The sequence below is a fragment of the Mauremys reevesii genome, linkage group 16, assembly GCF_016161935.1.
Source record: "Mauremys reevesii isolate NIE-2019 linkage group 16, ASM1616193v1, whole genome shotgun sequence".
NCBI classification, from domain to species: Eukaryota; Metazoa; Chordata; order Testudines; family Geoemydidae; genus Mauremys; species Mauremys reevesii.
In genome coordinates this window covers 572181-588218 of record NC_052638.1, presented here as the reverse complement: position 1 = coordinate 588218, position 16038 = coordinate 572181, and the positions used below count along the sequence as shown (strand labels likewise).

Sequence of the window (16038 nt, the reverse complement as noted above, 5' to 3'; positions counted from 1 at the left end):
TATATAAATCCATGGTATGTCCGCATCTTGAATACTGTGTGCAGATCTGGTCGCCCCATCTCAAAAAAGATAATTAAAATTGGAAAAGGTTCAGAGAAGGTCAGCAAAAATGAGAAAGGATATGGAACAGCTTCCGTATGAGGAGAGATTAATAAGACTGAGGCTATGGCTACACTCTTCAGCTTTTAACGACACGACTGTGCCGCTACAGCCGTTCTGCTGCCAGGCGCGCAGTGTAGCTTCTCTTTGTTGGCAGGGGAGAAGTGCCAGTGTAGACAAAGCCTGAGACTGTTCATCTTGGAGAAGAGACGACTAAGGGGGGATATGGTAGAGGTCTATAAAATCATGACTTGTGTGGCGAAAGTAAATAAGGAAGTGTTATTTCCTCCTCATAACACAAGAACTAGGGGTCATCCAGTGAAATGAATAGGCAGCAGGTTTAAAACAAACAAAAGGAAATATTTCTTCACACAACACACAGTCAACCTGTGGAACCCCTTGCCAGGGGATGTTGTGAAGGCCAAGACACTAAGAGGGCTCTAAAAAGAACTAGAGAAGTCCATGGAGGACAGGTCCCTTAGGGGCTATTAGCCAGGATGGGCAGGGATGGTGTCTCTAGCCTCTGTTTGCCAGAAGCTGGGAATGGGCGACAGGGGATGGATCACTTGATGATTCTCTGTTCTGTTCATTCCCTCTGGGGCACCTGGCATTGGCCACTGTCAGAAGACAGGATACCGGGCTTGATGGGCCTTTGGTCTGACCCAGTCTGGCTGTTCTTATGTTCTATGTTCCCCTGTTACTGAGCCGCCCTCTCCCTGTTGCAGAAACAGACGGCAGCCGAGAGGCAGAAGATCGTCTGGGAGTGGCAGGAGCTGCGAGGGTTTCTGGAGGAGCAGGAGCAGCGGCTGCTGTCCCGGCTGGAGGAGCTAGAGAGAGCCATTGTCCAGAGAAGGGATGAGGGTGTCTGCAGCCTGTCCTGGCAGATTTCCCTGCTCAGCGAGAGGGGAGGAGAGAAGGGGCAGCAGCCGCTGAGCCAACCCCTGCAGGTCAGGCTGTCATTGCAATGATCGTACGCAGCGTTTCTCTAGGTGCTTCTGTGCCCTAGACCCCAAAGCACTTTACAGAGTGGGGTCAGGGGCATTATCCCTCTGGGAGAAATGGGGAAAGTGAAGCAGAGGGAGGGGCAGAGCCCTGCCCAAGGTCACCCAGTGAGTCTGGCAGCGGTGCCAGGGATGGGCCCTGGGAGTCCTGGATGCTGCAGCCCCAAGACCTTCTCTCCTGGAAATGTCTCTCTGCATTTGCACTTGGAGGGTGAAATCCCCTCCCCCACCATGCTGAGGTCCCGAGCCAGGCCCAAGGCCCCTGTCACTGCAGGTTAATGGGTTTAGTGGGGCCAGGGGCCTTCTGGGTCTCTCAGCAATGGGGGGAATTTGATTCTCAATGCAGAGAAATATCTTCTGCCTATAAAGTTCCCGGGGAGAAGATTTCCACAGTGGGACCTGCCCGCAGGGATTGCTGGGGCTGGTAGGGGGGCAGCAGCTCTGGGAATGGAAACCTGAGATTCCCCTACTGCCCGAGGCCTCAATGGTGACCCCTGCAGAGCAGGAGGCCTCCCCGCCCTGGGACACTCCCCCTGACGGCCTCCTCTTTCTCTCCTTTTTAGGGTGCTGGGAGCACTGGAGGCAGGTAAGTCCTGGGCTCCATTTCGCTCCCCCTCATGGGCTGCTAGGTTTGATACCTGCACTGAGTAGGAAGTTGCCCCCTGCCCTGGGAGCATGTGATTCTGTCTCCACTAGTGACTGACTCGGGCAGGAGACGAGCCGGTTACTGTCTGGTCGCTCATGAGGTCACAGCAGGGCTGCTAGACCCAGGGCCGATGGGACAGACCAGGCCTGTCTCCTGGACTGACGTGGCCGCGTCACGTACTCAGAGGGCGCAGAATCTCAACTTTCGCCTTTGTTAAAGTGAGTTGCCGGCCCTCAGCACCTCCCCAGTGTGAATGGAGACAGTGTTGCCTTGCTGGGGCTGCCAGCAGCCTGAAGCCGTAGCTCTGAGAGCGTGAACTCTCCTGTCCCCTGTTAATGTCATCGGGGTGTCAACGGAAATGGCAGCACTTTGATGTGAACATTAAACGTTCCCTGGCTGATCACTCGAGCAGGTGGAACGGGGAGAGGGCGGGAGTGAAGCCTTTGTGGGGTGGGAATAGGGGGTTGCTGTAGGGAGGGAAGAACAGAGGAGAGACACAAGGACAAGGAAGCGAGAGAGAAATGGAGAAAGGAGGGTAGGAAAGGCAGGGAAACACAGGGAAGAACCAGCAGGGACCTACAGGGGTGTCCAGGAGGCGGCTGTTTTCCTCCTGAGTGAGACAGACAAAGACTTGGCAAAATACTAAGAACTAACATTTTATTTCCCATACGAAGGGCAGATTCCCCCCTTGTTCTTCGTACGTGGGTGTCCCATGGAGAGCAGTGGATGTTCTGCTGTGAATGGAGCAGGGCACAGAGTCCTAAACTGATGCCCTGGCCCCTGGCCGTAACAGACAGGGCAGTGTGGCCCTCTCTGCCAAAGGAGCTGGACACCCCAGGGTTACTGCTTCAGCTGAAGGGTTGGGGGGGTTTGGCATTAAAGGGCCCACGTTCATTCCCTGCTGGAGTCCTGGGCTCTGTCTGTGGCCACTGTCAGCATGTAGGACCTGCCCACTCTTTGGTCTGTGTCTCTTCCCTTTCCACATAATCCCCGTGCTGGTGCCCCTTGTTCCTGCAGTAAACCAGCGTAGGGGGTGGCTCTGCCCCCCCCCAGAACCAGAGCGTCCCTGAGAAAGCCCCTGAACAATGTCTTCGTTCCTTGCTCTAGTGTCTCCCCACTTCCTGTCTCTCTGGGGAGCACAGGGCTGAGGTGACTGACCCTGACATTGACTATCTCAGGCTACAAAGCTCAGATCCAGGTTTTGTGAAGTTTTGGGGTTGCTGGGCTCAGGGTCTGGGGCTCAGGCCTATTTCTCACCCCTCCTTTCCCCAGCAGGGAGGACGGGACGTTTTGGAAGCCAGAGCCGGCATTTGCGGAGCTGGAGAAGAGACTCAGCGATTTCTCTCTGCAAAGTGCCGTGCTGCAGGAGGTGCTGCTGGGATTCAAAGGTGAGTTGGAGTCTGGGGGTGGCGTCTCCTCTGGTTAGAGCAACCCTGACCCTGGGAAGGAGTCGGGGACTCTAGTGATGTCACTGATCCTGGGCTCCATCTCACAGCCCAGCTCAGCGAGTCGCCCTTCCCCATGGAGCAATACTGTGGGGCTGGCTCTGTCTGCAGCGGCTGCGTTATCGGCCTCGGATCTCTGTCACCATCTCATCGTTAACAGCAGTTCCATTAATAAGCAATGGGGATTTCTCCATGAATGCGAGGGCCTGAATTCTCACCTCTCCCATCTTCTCCTTCCCCTAGAGACGCTGCGACGGGAGCTGGGGAGCGACACAGGTACGTGTCTGTCTCTGACTGGCCGTGGGGAGATTTCAGCCCAATAACCATGTTAACGACAGGGGATTGCAGCCTCCAGCAGCTAGAAGCTGTGTAACAATGGGAAGCGATGTTACTTTGTTCTTGCACCACTGTATTTTCAACTGACTTGTCTCTTAAATATTTTAGCTCAGGGATCAGCAACCTTTGGCACGCGGCTCACCAGAGTAAGCACCCTGGCAGGCTGGGACAGTTTGTTTACCTGCGATGTTGGCAGGTTTGCCCGATCGCGGCTCCCACTAGCCACAGTTTGTCACTCCAGACCAATGGAGGCAGCGGGAAGTGGCAGGCAGCACATCCTTCAGCCTGCGCCGCTTCCTGCATCCCCCATTGGCCTGTGACGGCAGACCACGGCCAGTGGGAGCTGCAATCGGCTGAACCCGCGGATGTGGCAGGTAAAGAAACTGGCCCGGCTCACCAGGGTATGTGTATTGGAGTTTCCCCAAGGTCCTTTAAGTGTTTCTTGATTGGGCACTTGATTTGCAAATTGCTTTCTGAAGAAGCTGACCTAATGCTTTACTAAGGCTACTTCAGAATCAAAACACACTGATGTACAAGAACGTAGCCAATATTCATAACTTTAACTGCAAAAATGATACACCCACACAGGTAATATCATCATCATCATCAGCAAATTATAACCTTTTCATAGGCACCTTACACGACAACCGTTGTACAACATTTGCTGCAAATATATAAGTGGTTGCACCAATGAACTATACAGTCACAGGTTATATTAATAACATCACAGCCAGGGCTGGTGTTAGGGGGTAGCAAACAGGGCAACTTCCTGGGGCCCCAGACCCCCACAAAGCTACATTGCTTCAGCCCTGGGTGGTGGGGCTCAGGGGCCCAGACTTCAGCCCCATGCGCTGGGACTTCAGCTTTCTGCCCTGGGCCTCAGCGAGTCTAATGCCGGCCTTGCTTGGCAGCCCCCTGAAAGCTGCTCATGGCCCCCCAGGGGGCCCCAGACTCATGGTTGAGAACCACTGCCTTACCCCACGAGTCACAGCAATGTTCAGGTTACTGCCAGGCCCGAAGGACCAGTCACTTCCTTTGGTCAAATGACTCTTAGATCTCCCAACAAAGACAACACTTGTAGCCAGTCCTGTCACAACCTGTATTAAGATTTATATGAAAGGAAAGGAGAGTTGTTTACAAAGTTAACGCAGTGTGACAAAGCTCTGTCCTTGTCTCCATGGGCCCTGCATTTCCTGGTGGATTTTACTAGCCTCAGAGGCTCACTGTGACCCTCCACGTGGCCCTTCTCTCTAGGGCCCACTGAGCCATTTTCATCGTAAGCCAGCGAGGGAGGGGAGGCAAAGCTACCCTCCCTTGCACAGTCTCTGTTGTCTCCCAGTCTCAGTGATTAATCAGGGCAGCAAAGGGGGGAGCCCAGGACCCCCCTCTACTCTAGGCTCCAGCCCAGGGACCCTAATAGTATCAGCTGTGGTATCTGACCTTTTAGAAACAGGACACATACAATTCCCTGTTCTACTTCCCCACAGCAGCCCCACTTCCTCAGGCTCCACTTCACCCTTACCTCAGGGCTTCCTTCCTTGTGCCTGATCTGGTGTGCACTGCTCAGTCGCTCCCACAGCTCCTGTTCTGCACACCCACCTGCCTAACTGGGAGCTCTTTAACTAGTTTCAGCCAGCCCCTGATTGGCTTCAGGGGTCCCCATCAACCTAGCTGTCTCCACAGCTTTCTGGAAGGATGTTAATTGGCCCCAGGTGTCTTGATTAACCTGTAGAAGCAGCAAAGAATCCTGTGGCACCTTATAGACTAACAGATGTTTTGTAGCATGAGCTTTCGTGGGTGAACACCCACTTCTTCGGATGCAAGCATTTCGTGTTCACCCACGAAAGCTCATGCTACAAAACATCTGTTAGTCTATAAGGTGCCACAGGATTCTTTGCTGCTTCTACAGAACCAGACTAACACGGCTACCCCTCTGATACTTGATTAACCTGGAGGAATTGTAACAGGGATTTGTTTAGCCTGGGGCTAACATACCTGTTTCTCACTACTTTCCTATAGCCAGCTGGCCTTGCCCTGTCACAGCAGCTAATCATCCAGATGCAGACAAATTACAGTCTTAAATTTCAAAGGTAATAGAAGCTTCTCTAATAAGCAAGCTCTGCATATTCTTTAGGACTAACCCCGGCTAAGCAGCTGGGGATCTCGTGCTTATGCCTAGGAACTTTGCCCCCCAGAGTCCAAGCAGCATACAGATAATCAGTTCCTTCTGTATGAGGTTTTTCATCCCCTTCCTGCCATGTGCTCTGAGCTGGAAACTCAGCTAATGGGAAGTCAAGAGCACAACAGTCTTTTGTCTTTAACATCCCATAATAGTCTCTCTGGTGTGGATGGACCTTTCCTGCCAGGCAGGGTGTAATGCATTCGGCTGTCAATCAGCACTTCACCTAGGTAAAGTCTCTGTCCTGTGGTGATTTACCGAGCCACAGAGGCTCACAATGCAACTAGTCAGGTATTAACCCAGGCAGCAACTCACAAGCATTCAATAAAGTCTAAACATGTTCTTAGAATCCTAATACCTGTTTTAACAGTACTAACACAGTGGAGTCAGACCGATTCCACTGTGTGTTTCTCCATGTTCAATTAAGATATAGAGGCTTGTGTAAGAGCTAACACCTCGTCTGCCAGTGTCACAGGCAGGATGGGCAGGGATGGTGTCTCTCGTCTCTGTTTGCCAGAAGCTGGGAATGGGTGACAGCGGATGGATCATTTGATGGTTACCTGTTCTGTTCATTCCCTCTGGGGCACCTGGCATTGGCCACTGAGCTAGATGGACCATTGCTCTGATGCAGTGGGCCGTTCTTATGTTCACACTCTGTATGAGGAGTATCTACTCATTGGGACTCACTGGGGAGCCACAGAAAGGAACAAGATGTGCTGAGGCAAGAAGGCCCAGTCTCAGCACCCCCAGGGTCACACTTCCCAAAAGCTAAAACTAGGCCCTGCCAATGAAAGGGGCACTGCCAGGAGAGACTGGATAAAGGCTGGAGCATCCAACAACTTAGTTAACCTGAGAGAGCTGCCTTGGGGACAGTGACAGGGAGAATCCCCCGAGTGACTCCTTTGATTCTGCTCTTCACTGGCCTTTGGTTCATAGAATCATAGAACTGGAAGGGACCTCGAGAGGTCATCTAGGCCAGTCCCCTGCCCTCAAGGCAGGACTCAGTATTATCTAGACAATCCCTGAGAGGTGTTTGTCCAGCCTGCTCTTAAATATCCCCAGTGATGGAGATTCCACAACCTCCCTGGGCAATTTATTCCAGTGCTTAACCACTCTGACAGTTAGGGAGTTTTTTTCCTAATCTCCATCCTAAACCGCCTTAAATCCATTGCTTCTTGTCCTATGGTCATGTCCCCTCTGAGTCTTCCCCAGTTTTTTTCAATCTTCCCTCATAGATGATGTTTTCTAGATCTTTAATCATTTTTGTTGCCCTTCTCTGGACTTTCTCCAATTTGTCCACATCTTTCTTGAAATGTGGCCCCCAGAACTGGACACATTACTCCAGTTGAGACCTAATCAGCGTGGAGTAGAGTGGAAGAATTTCTTCTCGTGTCTTGCTTACAATACTCCTGCTAATACATCCCAAAATGATACGTGCTTTTTTGCAACACTGTTGACTCCTATTTCGCTTGTGATCCACTAGGACCCCCAGATCCCTTTCCACAGCGCTCCTTCCTAAGCCGTCATTTCCCATTTTGTATGTGTGCCACTGAGTGTTCCTTCCTAAATGAAGTACTTTGGATTTGTCCTTATTGAATTTCATCCTATTCAGACCATTTCTCCAGTTTGTCCAGATGATTTTGAATTTCAGTTCTGCCCTCCAAAGTCCTTGCAACCCCTCCCAGCTTGGTATCGCCCGCAAACTTGATAAGTGTAACAGAGAGACTCTGCTGCTGGGAGGGTTTCACCATGTCTCAGAGGGTCACGCCCTGGTAGGAGGGGGCTAGGCCTGTACTGGGATAAGGTCACTCTGTGCTTCACAGTGTGGCAGAACCTAGAATGTCCATTAGCAGGGAACAATGCTGGGGGGAATCGACATGTGGAAAGGACAGAAGCCCTGTCTGAATTCTCTCACATTGCCCTTCTCGCCCTGGCAGGCTACAGAATAACATCCATGGTTTGCTCCAGATCATCCCCTCCTCCCAGGGGGAAGGAAATGGCTGCAATGGAGCTGGCTCAGGTAAGGGATTCTCAGGGAGCTGGTGGTGGGTTCTGCTTGGAGGGAGAGAAGCAGTAAATGTACAGGAGAGTGGGAGCCAGTGATGAGCTGCCAAAATATTAACAACAGGTTCCCTTGTCCTCACCTCACGAGGGGGTCATGCCCCCCCCAGGGGTCGTGCCCCTTCCAACCCCCCATGCTTCTTGACACCCCCCCCCGGGGACTCCGACCCATCCCCCCCATCCCCTGACTGCCCCCTGCCGCCCCATCAAACCCCTCCTCTCATTCTTGATGCCCCCCTGGAACCTCTGCCCCATCCAACCACCCCTTCTCTCTGTCCCTGACTGCCCCCCACCACCTCATCCAACCCCTGCTCCTTCCTGACTGCCCCCCAGGACCATTGCCCCCATTCAGCCCCCTTGTATCCTGCCCTCTGACTGCCCCGACCCCTATCCAGCCCCCCACAACCTCAAAGGGGGAGGAGAAGAAGGGTGGAGCTTTCAGAGGAGAAGGGGAGGTGAGCTGGGGCCGGGGGCCGGGTGGACAGCTGCCCGAGCATTTGTTAAATTTAAAAGCTTTTTTAGAACCAGTTGTCCTGGAACAACCGGTTCTAAAAAGGCTTCTAAATTTAACAACCGGTTCATGGGACCCAGCTGGAGCTCACCACTGGTGGGAGCTGTTAGAGATGGTGGGAGGCAGGAAATATCCTGGGTGGAGAAAGGGAGGGGACAGGATGTGACAAACCTGCTGACACTAGTGTAGTTTAGGGTGTGATGGGTTGTCACCCCCAGGGCGCAGTCTGGGAACCGCTGTGCCTCTAACCCAGGGGTCCCCAACCCCCGGGCTGCAGACCGGTAGGAACCGGGCCGCGAACCGACCCCTAGCACATCAAGCGGCGTGTCTCCGGCAGGGCCCCTAAGCCCCGCCCCCTCAGGGCCGCGTGGTGAGGGGGCGGGGCTGCAAGCTCCGGGCTGAGCTCAGCTGCCTCCGCTCGGCGTGGAGCTCCCAGCCCCGCCCCCTCCCCACGTGGCTCGGAGCAGGACGGAGCTCAGGCCCCGCCGGAGACACACTGCAGCTGTCGGGCGAGGCGCTGAGGCTCCGGGTGAGGAGGGAGCCGGGTGTAAGAGGCGGGGGCCAGGGGGGTTGGCTCAGGGGCAGGGAGTCCTGGGGACATACAGGGCACAGAGAGGTGGCGGAGGTTGGGGGAGCGGTCAGGGAATGCGGGGGGGTTGGATTGTGGGTGTTCCGGGGTCTGTCAGGACTCAGCGGGGGTGGGGGCAGTCAGGGGACAGAGAGCAGGGGTGGGGTCCCAGGGTGGTGGGGGTCTCTGGGGGATGGTGAGGGGACAAGGAGCAGGATGGGTTGGGGATTCTGAGGGGGGCGGGCAGTCAGGGGGGCAGGAAGTGGGTGGGGGTCAGATAGGGGGCAGGTCTGCGGAAATTATTTTTTCTACGAAACCGGTCCCTAGTGCCAAAAAGGTTGGGGACCGCTGCTCTAACCCTCAAGCTGGGCTGGCCCTTCTCACACTGCTTTGCTGGACATTTAGCCAGCCTCTCCAGGGCCTGTTATCACCCAACGCGACAGCAGGTGGCGCCATACACCCAACTAAGCTACCTGAGTGCTTTACCTGAGCCACTCAAGGAGAGAGAGAAGACAACAGCCAATTTCCCAGCCATAAGTGTTAGCAAACAGATCAAAGCAGATTACTTATATAACCAAAAACTCAAACTAAGCCTAACATACTATCTGGATAGAATTTGAATTAGCAATTTCTCACCCTGACTGATGATAGTCCACCAAGTTTCCATACACAAGCTAAAAATCCCTTTACCCTGGGACCAGCACTTCCCCCACTTCAGTCTTTGTTGCTCAGGTGCTGCCAGGAGTTCTCTTGTGTGTGGGGAATGAGGCCAAGAGATGATGTCACACCCCACCTTATGTAGCTTTTCCATAGGGCAGGACCCATTTGTTCCAAACTCAGTTCCCAGTCCGGTTTGTGGAAAAATACAGGTACCAAAATGAAGTTCATTGTCATGTGGTCTGGTCACATGCCCTAGAGTGCCCTGCTGAGTCATAGTAGCCATGACTCATAGGCTGGCTGAAACATTCACAGGAGGGCTAAGCTCTTCCACAGTCCATTGTCTTTGTTGATGAGCCATCAGCACTGTCTGGCTTCTTCATTGTTGTACCTGAAAGGCTCGTTGTGGGTGTTACCCAGAGTAAGCACATTTGAAAGACAGATACAAAGTCAATATCCATAACTTCAGATACAAACATGATCCATGCACACAGGTAGGATAATCGTATTCAGCAAATCATAACTTTTCCAATGACACCGCACGTGACTCATCTTGTACAAAATGCCTCATGTCCTAATCATATTATAATCCTGCCACTATGCTGAATATGGGCTGTAGTGTCAGATAGCTCCTAATGTCAAGGCACAGGTGTTGGGAATGGAACTTGCCCTCTTTGTGGAACAGGAAATAACCCCCTAGCCAGGGCTGGGAAAACTTCCTAGACTCCCAGTGCTGGCGCCTGAACCTACTGACACTTCATTAGTTACCCCCACCCCCGATCTTTGTGGCAACTGCAAACTTTATCGGTGATGATTTTATATTCTCTTCCAGGTCATGGATAAGAATGTTAAATAGCACAGGGCCAAGATCCAATCCTTGTGGGAACCCCCTAGAAAGAAATCCACTCAACCATGGTTCCCTATTTAAAATCCCAGTTTTTAATCTATTTAATGTATGCCGTGTGTATTTTGTACATTCTAGTCAAAATATTGTGCTGAAGCAACTCATATGCCTACGTACATCAGTACTATTAGCTGCAACCAAACTTTTGATCTCATCCAATAAGGATATCCACTTAGTTTGATAGAATCTATTGTGTCTAAACCTTTTTAATGGATACTAATTACATTACTCTCCTTTCTTTATTAATGAAATCCAGTATCGGCTGCTCCATTCTTTTGCCCAGTATCAATTTCAGACTGACACACTTGTAATTAGCTGCCTCATCTCTTTTATACTTTTTAAAATATTGGTACAGCATTAGCTTTATTCCAGTCTTCTGGAATTTCCCAAGTGTTCCAAGTCCTAATTAAAATTAACAGTCCACCACGCTCCTCCAGCAGGTCTTTCAAAACTCTAGTTATCTGGACCCACTGATTTAAACACATCTAACTTGAATAGCTGCTGTTTAACGTCCTTGTGAGTTATTGTTGAAATGGAAAGACTGTCAGCGTCAACATCTTATGATATGAGTTACATCATCTGTTTTTCTCCAAATCCAGGAGAGAAATATTTATTGAACACTTTTACCTCTTCTCCATGATTGTTGATAATTCTGCCATTTCCATCTAGTAATTTATCACTACCATTGTTAGGATTAATTTTGTACTTTTAAAAACTTCCTTCTTATTTTCATTGGTTGATCATTGATTTCTGTTAGCTTCCCTTGCCAGCTTTCTACAATTCTGACCTTCGAACTTAAATTCTTTACTATTGACTTCCCCTTTCTTCCATATATTTTATTTGGAGAGAGTTGGGATTCCAACCAGGGAGCCAACAGCAGGGTCCAGAGCCAGCCCCATCTCCTATATTAAGCTCTGGTTAGTAGCTATGTGATAAATGTGAAGACCCTGCCTCCGTCTGTCAGCTGGGAGACACAAAGGTTCTCTCTTTCCACCTTCTGATGTCGCCTGGCTGCTCTAAGCTAGGTGGGGTGGGACTCTGTTAACATGTGCCTCCCGGAGCTTCCATTTACCTGGTGCTGCTGTTCCGTGAATAGTGGGGTTGTGAGTGGGGCAGCAGGTACCGACTGTTGGACTCTTGCTCTTTCAGGGGCCGGTGACCTTTGAGGAGGTAGCTGTGTACTTCACCACGGAAGAGGGGGCTCTGCTGGACCCTGCTCAGAGAGCCCTCTACAGGGATGTCATGCAGGAGAACTATGAGACGGTGACCTCGCTGGGTAAGGAGTCCTGTCCCCTGGGTTATTAGAAGCTGTGGGGTCTCTAAAGAACCTGAGTAGTGATAACTTTATACCTTTATTTGTCACACAAGTTTTGACAAGTTTCCTTGCCCTCTCCCACCCACTAGTATCATTTTTGTCATGTGCCTTTTTGGTGCCGTCAGTCATTTTAAAATTGCATTGTATGTATCCTTATTGGATACATTAATAACTGCAGCTTTCATGCCTTTTCCTCATTTTAAGAGGAAAATACGCCACCTGTAGAATTCTAAATTGAGTAAATAGGTGTATGACTCATGCATGGCTTGTGTGACAGTCAGATGAGCTCCTCTTTTGAGAGGAGAGCATATAATGTTGCCATTCAGGACCCCACGGTACCGGTCGCACTCCCAGAGACGCTCCTGGTCGCCCGACCGTCGGTACCGAGAGAGGTCCAGATCCCGGTACCGTTCCCGGCACCGCGACTCCCGAAGCCGCTGCCGACGCCGTCGGTCGAGGTCACGGTCGAGCTCCCAGCACCGGTCGAGCTCCCGGCACCGCAACAGTCGCTGGTCCCGCTCTCCATCCCGGCACCGCGATGACCGGCACCGATCCTCAGCACCGTCCAGGGACCTACTGCCGGCATCCACGGCGCAATCTTTCAGCGCCTCTGCCCCGCCTTGGCCTTCGCGTCAGCCCTCAGTCGCCTCTCAGGCGGGCAGCGGGAGAGATCTCTGGGCCGTCCCCCAAGGCCAGGACCACGGACCGCAGCAGTGGGGTTTTTGGGTCCCTTGGGCCTACCACGAGCCTCAAGGTCTCCCCTTTCCCCCAAGGCACGTGGGCGCCGAACATAGGGTGCCCGAAGCCACGGTGATCAGACCTCCCCCATCTCCACCGGGTGAGGCCCCGTTGCCACCTGGTCCTGCTCAGCGTCCAGGGTCCGAGGCGGCTTCACACCCCCTGGAAGAACCAGCTCCAGAAGCCGTGGTCCAAGGTCTGTCCTCATCATCCTCGCCGGATGAGGCGGTGGCGGGGGCTTCTACCGCAGACCCCCCTCCTATTGACTTGAGGGCCCACCAAGACCTTCTTCGCCGGGTGGCGAAGGCTATCGACCTCCCCATGGCGGAGGTCCCGGAGGATGACGACCCAGTGACCAACGTCATTGGAGCTGAGGCCCTGCTGCGGGTGGCCCTGCCCTTCATCCGCACCATTCAGCAGAATGCCACTACCATCTGGCAGTCACCGGCGTCCATCCCTCCCACCGCGCGTGGCGTGGAGCGCAAGTACTCGGTCCCGCCCACTGGATACGAGTACCTCTATACGCACCCGACTCCAGACTCCCTCGTGGTACAGTCCGTAAATGACCGGGAGAGGCATGGGCAGCCCGCCCCGGCGCCAAAATCCAAAGACGCACGGCGCATGGACCTGTTGGGCCGGAAGGTCTATTCGGCGGGTGGCCTCCAGCTCCGGATTGCCAACCAGATGGCTCTTCTCGCCCGTTACACCTTTGACATCTTGATGTCCCTGGCGAAATTTTCGGAGCTGATCCCGACCGCCTCACGTCAAGAGTTTTCGGCCCTCTTGGAAGAAGGCAAAAAAGCCTCCCGGTCCTCCATCCAGGCCGCTCTGGACTCTGTGGACTCAGGAGCCAGAACCCTGGCCTCTGGTGTGACCATGCGGCGTATCTCCTGGCTGCAGTCCTCCACCTTGCCGCCTGAGGTGCAGTACACCCTTCAAGACCTCCCGTTCGACACCCAGGGTCTCTTCTTGGAGAAAACGGATTCCAGAATTCAGACCCTCAAAGATGGTCGAATTGCCATTCGCACCTTGGGTATGCACACACCGGCTACCCAGAGGAGGTCATTCCGGCAACAGCCCTACCGGCCCTTTACCCAGGCCAGGTCAAGGCCCTATAATAGTCGGTGTGCTAACCTAAACCGCCGTAGACCATCGGGCAAAAGACGCAACCAGGCCCAGGCCCCTTTCAAGGCCCCTCAAGGGCCCAAACAGGCCTTTTGATGGGACGCCCGAGGACGGCCCATCAGTCTCCTTCCTGGATCCTACCCCGTTATTTTACCACCACCTGTCCCACTTCCTCCCGGCGTGGTCCCAAATAACATCGGACAACTGGGTCCTTCGCACTATCCAGTATGGTTACCGCCTTCAGTTTGTTTCGCCCCCTCCTTCCCACCCACCTTCCCCGTCCCTCTTCAGGGACCCCTCTCACGAGCAATTCCTCCTACAAGAGGTCGAGACTCTGCTGGGCTTGGGGGCCATAGAGGAGGTGCCGCACGACATGCGGGGCAGGGGATTTTATTCCCGATATTTTCTCATCCCCAAGGCGAAAGGAGGTCTCCGACCCATACTAGACCTCCGGGAGCTCAACAGGTACCTGCTCAAGCTCAAGTTTCGCACGGTCACCCTGGGGACCATCATTCCCTCCCTGGATCCGGGAGACTGGTTTGCCGCCCTCGACATGAAGGACTCCTACTTCCATGTCGCGATTTACCCTCCCCATCGACACTACCTGCACTTCATGGTCAACAGTGCGCGCTACCAGTTTGTGGTGCTGCCCTTCGGCCTGTCCACCGTGCCAAGGGTCTTTACCAAGTGTATGGCAGTGGTGGCCGCAGCCCTCCGCCGTCGTCGCATACACGTCTACCCGTATCTCGACGACTGGCTGGTTCGTGGGACATCTCGATAGCTGGTAATGGACCAGATGATGGAAATACTATCCCTATTTCGGCTCCTGGGCCTTCTCATCAATGCAGAGAAGTCCACTTTAACTCCATCGCAACGGGTGGAGTTCATCGGAGCGGTCCTCGACTCCAGTTTAGCCAGGGCCTGCCTCCCTCGGTCTCGGCACCAGACAATGGTCTCCATCATTTGGGACCTACACACCTTTCCCACGACGACAGTTCGGTCCTGCCTGCGCCTCCTGGGCCACATGGCATCCTGCACATTCGTGACCACGCACGCCAGGCTGCGCCTTCGTCCATTTCAATCTTGGCTGGCGTCAGTGTACCGCCCGCATCGCGACCCCATAGACATGGTGGTCATGGTCACGAAGCCTACCCTCGATTCGCTCAGCTGGTGGCTGGACCCAGAGGTCGTGTGTGCAGGAGTCCCGTTCCGCCCTCCTCGCCCATCCGTCACCATGACCACAGACGCCTCAGCATTGGGATGAGGGGCTCACCTGGGCGACCTTCACACACAAGGTCTCTGGTCGCCCCAAGAGCTCTCCCTCCATATCAACGTCCGGGAGCTGCGAGCGATCCGCTTGGCGTGTCTCGCCTTCCGCGCCCGTCTGCAAGGCCGCTGCGTGGCGGTGTTCATGGACAACACGACGGCGATGTTCTATGTGAACAAGCAGGGCGGAGCTCGCTCCTCCCTCCTCTGCAAGGAAGCGATGCTCCTGTGGGACTTCTAAGTGACCCACTCGATTCGCCTGGAAGCGTCCTTTCTTCCAGGAGTGCAGAACATGCTGGCCGACCATCTCAGCAGATCGTTCCTCTCCCACGAGTGGTCTCTCCGTCCGGATGTGGCGCACACAATTTTCCGGAGGTGGGGGTTTTCCCAGATAGACCTGTTTGCCTCCAAGGAGAACAGGAAGTGCCACCTGTTTTGTTCGTACCAGGGTCGCTCCCCAGGCTCCCTGTCGGACGCATTCCTGTGCTCCTGGACGGATCACCTCCTCTACACCTTCCCTCCGTTCCCGCTCATACACTGGGTGCTACTCAAGCTTCGGAGGGACAGGGCCCACGTAATACTCGTCGCTCCGGCCTGGCCGAGGCAGCACTGGTACACTCTGCTGCTCTTGCTCTCCGTTCGGGATACCATTCCCCTTCCGCTATGGCCGAACCTCATCACACAGGACTTCGGCAGGACTGCCACCCGAACCTACAGTCCCTCCATCTTACAGCTTGGTACCTGCGTGGTTGACCCATGCAGAGAGGGACTGTTCGGCGGCAGTACAGCAAGTCCTACTTGAAAGCAGGAAGCCTTCCACTCGCTCCACCTACCTTGCTAAATGGAAGCGTTTCGCGCTCTGGTGCAATGAGCGCGGCCTTAATGCCTTCCTAGTCCCTTTCCCTACAATCCTGGACTACCTCTGGTACCTTAAACAACAAGGACTCGCGGTCTCCTCCTTAAAGGTGCACCTGGCAGCCGTGTCCGCCTTTCGTCCATCCATGGGAGGTCGGTCCATATTCTCCAACCAGATGGTTTCCCGCTTCCTTAAGGGCCTGGATTGCTTGTACCCACCGGTGCGGCGTCCTTCCCCAACCTGGGATTTAAATCTCGTTCTGGCCAAGCTTATGGGACTGCCCTTCGAGCCACTAGCCACGTGCTCTCTACTCTACCTCTCCTGGAAGACA

At 53.7% G+C, this 16038-nt stretch overlaps 1 long non-coding RNA gene across 1 annotated transcript; it reads left to right on the top strand.

Annotated features, from left to right (window-relative positions):
* Positions 1 to 2931: 2931 nt before the first annotated feature.
* On the top strand, positions 2932 to 7658 carry LOC120384772. Its single transcript, XR_005589098.1, has 3 exons — positions 2932 to 3134; positions 3435 to 3467; positions 7644 to 7658. It is a non-coding gene; the product is annotated as an uncharacterized LOC120384772 (long non-coding RNA).
* The last annotated feature ends 8380 nt before the right edge of the window (positions 7659 to 16038 follow it).